The sequence below is a fragment of the Denticeps clupeoides genome, chromosome 5 (genome assembly GCF_900700375.1).
Source record: "Denticeps clupeoides chromosome 5, fDenClu1.1, whole genome shotgun sequence".
Taxonomy (NCBI): Eukaryota; Metazoa; Chordata; class Actinopteri; order Clupeiformes; family Denticipitidae; genus Denticeps; species Denticeps clupeoides.
The window spans coordinates 16986221-16992598 of record NC_041711.1 but is presented as its reverse complement, the minus strand read 5'-3'; positions in this window follow the sequence as shown (position 1 = coordinate 16992598).

The following is a 6378-nucleotide window of genomic DNA, read 5'->3' as shown; positions in this document are numbered from 1 at the left end:
CAAAGGGATGACCTCTCCAGAAATGGACTCACCTACACATAATCACCTGATGTTCCTGGAGCTCTCTGTTCAACTTTCCTTTTAGCTTTCCTTTGTGGTTTTGTGTCTGTAGATCATGAGGTTGCGCTTTGTGTAGAAAATACTCAAATGGTTATTTGACTGTTTTCTAGATTGCATTCACAGGCATGTAAGAAAAAAAACACACCTTGCAAAGGTATGGTTAGTCACCTTATCTGCCAAGGACACTACTGTGTTTCTACATGTGACAAAAATGTACTGCAGCACAGCTTCTGTCACTTCAGCTGGGGACAGCTGGGAGCTGTTCATGGTGCTGATCTTAGACTTTAAGGGTGCCTACTTAAAATACTTCAAATAAAAAAGGAAGTGCTCCTTTTTGAGGTACTGAACATTATGACAGCCTTCAGTGAGGTATTGTGAATTTTCTGCAATTTAAAATTCTTCTTTATTGTATTGTAGAAAAACTAAAATGTTAGTAAACTTTTCAGGGATTCATTTGTGACGTGTGATTAAATAGCTCAATCGGGGCAGTGGTGGCCTAGCGGTTAAGGAAGCTGCCCTGTAATCTGAAGGTTGCCAGTTCGAATCCCGATCCGCCAAGGTGCCACTGAGGTGCCACTGAGCAAAGCTCCGTCCCCACACACTGCTCCCCGGGCGCCTGTCATGGCTGCCCACTGCTCACTGAGGGTGATGGGTTAAATGCAGAGGACAAATTTCACTGTGTGCACCGTGTGCTGTGCTGCTGTGTATCACATGTGACAATCACTTCACTTCACAATTCCTGCAGCTGATCATGTGACATTGTGGCCACAAACAATGTATTTGTAACAATTCTACTCCCCACTATCCAGTGTAAGCCACGGGGCACTGAGTGCAGGCCACGCCCCTTCCTGATCCCATACACCTGTTTTCCCTCCTTTAAATCAGTGCCTACACCAGGTCTGGTCTGGTTCTTTCTCTGTTACTATCACAGTGTGTGTGTGTGGTCCAAGTCATGACCTAAGTTGGGGTGACAGTTTTGTTGTGTTGTGTTTTCAGTTGTTGTGCATGTGGAGTGGCTCTCATGTGAGTGAGCCTTTTCTTTCCCCATCTTCCACAAATTAGATTCCTTTATATCTGTTCATCCCGTAACTGTTTTTTGTTCAAACACCTGCGCCTGGGTCCTCCCCTTCCTTGCTGTCATGACGTTGTCATTATTCCATTATTAGCCTTTTTATCATTATTACACTTTACTCTCATGTTTAGGATAATAAATTGTATAAATGTACAGCGTTACTATTAGAACTACTCCAAACATTATAAAGCTGACAGGCATCATAACCATCTTATGACAATTAGTGCCCCAAATCCAATGTAATTTTGTTTGATTTCAAAGGATTATTACTGCTAAATAGATTAAAGCACTGATAATGCCATTGAGTGATTTGGCCCCGGAGGTTCTTAGACAAGCCCCTCCTTGATGTGTTTGTCTGAGAGGTACAGTGTTTGTGTGTGTGTGTGTGTGTGTGTGTGTGTGTGTGTGTGTGTGTGTGTGTGTGTGTGTGTGTGTATTAGACTAGCCTGATCGCAATGTTGCATGTTGGTGAAAAACTAGGGATGGTGGGGGTTCACTGTCCTTTGTCCCATGGCTATATGGACAGCAGTGATAAAGGGGTTGTCCCTTTAAACATGATATGTGGATTAGAGCTGCCCACTCCCAGCACTTTCCTTTAGAACAGAGCAGTCACTTTCAATCAGAGTCAGAGGCCTCTCTCCCATCGCAAACCTACTGAGAAAAAGCATTGTTGAGTGCAATGACTGAGGTCATTTTGTGTGATAGCCCATCACTAGTGCTCCTTATGCAGTATTTCAAGCTCTTTGTCTCCCTTTACAGTCAGCAAAAAGCATTTGCTCTGGTGTGCATAGTGTTGTCAGTTCAAAGGGAGAAAGTGCATACATTAAATGGCTAAATGTTGCAGTTACTCACAAGTTAGCAAGAGGGCAGTCATTCAGATATAACGAATCTGATTTGTGAGTGTGTTAGATTACAAAAAAGCGACCTGCTTCAGAGACCAAAATATTATTCACCCAAGGTCCTTCTGTGCACGTCTATAAAGAAAGGAGACAGCTTCCAGTGAGCAAGGACGTTGAGATGAGAATGAGGACGCCGTACAGCCAAGTCATTAGGTCTTTTTTTGATTTGTTATTAGAGTAATATTAGGCCCCTGTGAGCTGAAGGGGGTTTGGAATGAGAAATGGCAGGTCCCACAGACACTGGGAAGTGAGGCCGACCAAATTTGTTGGGTCAGTGGAGCAGGAAAATGATGTCTGATGAATGAAATTGAAACAGCTTTGTTGCTCTGAAGTATCAGAGCTTTGCCTCTTCTCTGTCATTTTTTAAAGTTGACTTTCTCCCACCCTTCTCCCACTCTGTCTCCCACTCAACAAGGACTTTGTTCAGATTGAGGTCCCTTTGTGGATTGAATAGTCTTGCAAGTGCTGCTGTATGTATGATGGGCAATTGACCAAGATGGAGAGAGACATCTCTCAGGGTCTTTAGCAAAGTGAGATGTTAGAGGGATGTTTCATTCAGCAAAAGTCTTCATGTCAGTGTTGCGAGTGCTTCACTGCTCACAGTGTCATAATCAAAGTACCAGTGAGCACAAACGCACATTTTTGCATGAGAATTGTGCTGAATTGTTTTTGTTTAATGATCAGTGACATATTTCCTTACCAAAGTTACCAAGTAAAACTGCAATCACATTGCTCTATTGATGAGTGTACAGTGTGGTATCATATCACACTGACCAGGTCTTCACAGCCGTAAACAAAATCCATAAATTAATTCTTTACTAGGCTGCATATTATGAGCACCAAATATGAGCTCCTACTTCCCTACTCACATCTTCCCCTTGTGACAAACACACATAAACCTTTAACTTTACACACACATTAACTTTCAATTAAATGCTTTGATTGGAGTCCATGTTCCTTTCTCGCATTCCATGATGTCATTCTCGTGAAGTCCTTGACAGAAGTAGGACAGCAAATGCCAAACTATGAAGAACATGCTGGTATATATACATGGAAGTAAAGGTGCGAATAATGAAGGAGCTCAGGGCTGGAGGAAGACCTGGAGTCAGTAGTTCATGGACCCAGAGTACAGGCAGGAAGCAAGGTCCATCACAAGGGTTTAAAAAATATTTATCTTTTCTCAGAAGCATTTAAGATGGGGTGACTTTAAAATCATAAGAATAATGTGGACCTTCCCAGTAGCTTGCAAAATGAGAACTGAAGATTTTTTTCCCAATAAATCTTAATAAATTAAACCCTTTGCCAGAGTAAACCCTTTTTTTACTACCTTAATCATTATAGAATGTGTATATTGTATAGAAATTACATGCGGGATTGCTGTAACATAAAATGGTTATTATGATATAAAAATGCAAGCCTAGACTCTTTATATTGCATTTATGTGTATTTATATAAACCAAAGTATACCCACAGTGTTCTGCCCAGTGTAATACAACCCACTCTTCCTGAGCTGAAATCGTCTGCGATACTGAGTATCGAGCGTTTTGCTTCTGTGTGGCCTGCCTGCATATTCCATACCTCTAACTCCTCTTACTGTATTTCTGACCTGTTCTTTTTGAAAGACTGAGCGACACCTTTTCTTCCCAGAAATAAAGTCTAAGTTGCAAATCTAAGTTGCAACAGAATTATTTAGAGGTTCTGTTCTGACCTAAGTTTTCTTGCTATAGACATGCCTGAAGTTGAGTGTGCCATTGTGCTAAACCATTTTTAGTAATGTTGTTTTTGGCATAATTGTACAAAAACTCCAAACCAAATAGTGTTGTTATGATCCAGTCCGGTAGGGGCCACTTTGGGTCGGGAGTTAGGACTGAAGTTTCATGCCCTGTTGTGTCTGTTCGCTGTCGGTTTATTGTTTGGTGATGTTTCCCTAGTCCTGTCTACCATGTATGAAACCCCTGACGTCATAACATCATGCATATGAGTCTTTCATCCTCGCCATGTCTAGCCATCATGACAAGTGTGTTACTTGTCTGTCATTAGAATGTATTCTATTGTTCTCAGTTGGTCCCCTGAGACTTGTCTGCCCTGCAAATGTACTGTACTAATTACTGGCACTTTTTAAGCAATTATCAAATTAAATGACAGTAAAAGAAACTGTCAATATCGGCTGCTTCTTACCAGGGACTATTCCAAAGAAATCACATTTTTTTCTCTTATTTATTCCCCTGCCCAGCTTTTTAAATGCATATATGGCCTGTGTTTAAAGATTCCAGCTGCTGAGGCCAGCTGAAACAAGGTGAGTGTGGTGATGGGAAGAGGTGTAGTAATGGTGGTGTTATTTTACAGAACTCGGCTCGCATTTCACAAAGCTATTATGGAGCAATCTGGTCTCCCATTTGCCCCATCTCAGCCAATCAGGCACCAGAAAATGTTAAGAGTCCTGGTTTCAATGGCTCACTACAGGACTAATGAAAAGAAAATCAGCAGAAGGAGAGTGAAAGAGACAGAGTGGAGAGAAAGGGAGATGACATTTTAGATCCTGGCACTATCATTATGTTGATTTAGTCTTACATCAGCTGATGAACTATGGATAGAAGTGTCCAGGATAGACTTGCATAGAGAAACAGTAGCCCAGAGAATCATTATATTAACATCCACCACTGCATCTTTATTGGGATGTCCAAAGGCCCCAAAATGTCACTTCATCATTCAAAATTAATCAATCGAGTTTTGTTTTGGGCATAAACCTAATCCAATTCAAAGGACAGAAGAAATGTCAGTATGGTTGATCAAACTATGAAAATTCAACCTAGAAAGGTTAGACAGCTACCAGGCAACCTGCAAATGCTAGTCTTTCTATAATTTGAAACAAATTCTTAATATTATGTCACGTCTTGGGGTCCAAGAGGAAAGAAGGAAGAGCAGGAGCAAGGCATTGACGCAAAAAAAGACTTTAATAACAACAAATGAAAACAGCATGATAGCCAAAAAGGAAACAAAAGGAAACTTGAATTAACCCATTGGCATGTGACATGATATCAGGAACATAAACAGATAGACAAAGGTAAGTGTCCATGTCACATAGTGATTTTGTTCTTTTTTTCTCTTTTTGTTATTGCTTTTCAGTGCCCCAGTGGGCATGTCTTCAATTGATAATAATCTAAGTGTGCACAGCCTGAAACTGTATGTAGGGAGTGTCTCTGCCTAGAATGATTTTTGCATCCATGTCACAGGTCAGACCCACACAGGAACTGCGGTATTTCTTATATATGCAGTTTTATAATACATGTTGCTTCTATACCTCACCTTTTTTGTGCATTATGATTATGTTTTGGGCTTGTCTCCCTCCAACTGTGCTCACGACAGCTTTTCAATTTGCGTTCCTGCCTACTTTAGCCCTGTGTGGCTGGGCAGAGAGAAAGGACCTGACAGATTGTGGATGCAGGTGTGGCTAGGACTGCTGGAGATCCGCTAGGGTGTGAAACTGCATCTTCCACCTCCCTCTTACCACACGTCAGGCTGGACTTCTATCTGCAAACTGTCACACCTATACCCAACACAAACAACACCAATCAACCTGTCCACACTTTCCATTTTCCCAGTACACACACTGTAATAGCACCAGCATGCCCATTTACAGAAGAGGAGCATCGTGGGAGAGCACTGTGCCAGATCATGAGGAGATTGCACCCTGCTCAAGAGGTCAAGTGATCGATGGCATTTAACTGAACCCTCTGTCTCGCTCAACCTGTCTTTTTCTCTCTCTCCCTCTCTTTCACTTCCCCACCCCAGAGTCCAGGCATTCCTGTATTTTCCGTGACCTCTATGCCCTTTCAGCCAGAAGCACAAAGCTGTGAAATTGCTCTTGACAATTAGAGGCTGTCATACTCATAAAAAGAAGGTACACAAACAGCTCCACTTTCAGACCGCTCTAATGGTGGGATCAGGTTGCTGTCATCAGCTCACCACAAGACTCTCAAAGGGCACACCTCTGTGACCTCAGGAAAAAAAAAAAAAGTCATGTCATCCACCGAAATATCACAGCAGCCTTCTTTGCAAAGCCAGTCTAACTTGTAAATGCCATCATTAGCATCAATAGCATCAATCAATTTTTTAAAAATATTTTTGTCATAAATTACGACCCTAAGAATTGTGCAGGCAAAGTAATGTAACACTCATTCATAGCGGAGGGGAGCCTTTTTCAAGCCGGACTGAGACAGTCATAACAGGTTTACTACCGCAGCACCATTCACAGACCCGTGGGAAACCACAGACACAAGCTCACTTTCTCAGGCTTTGCTGGGCTTCCTGATGAGTGCTGTTGACACCATGGGCCAGATTTACAAA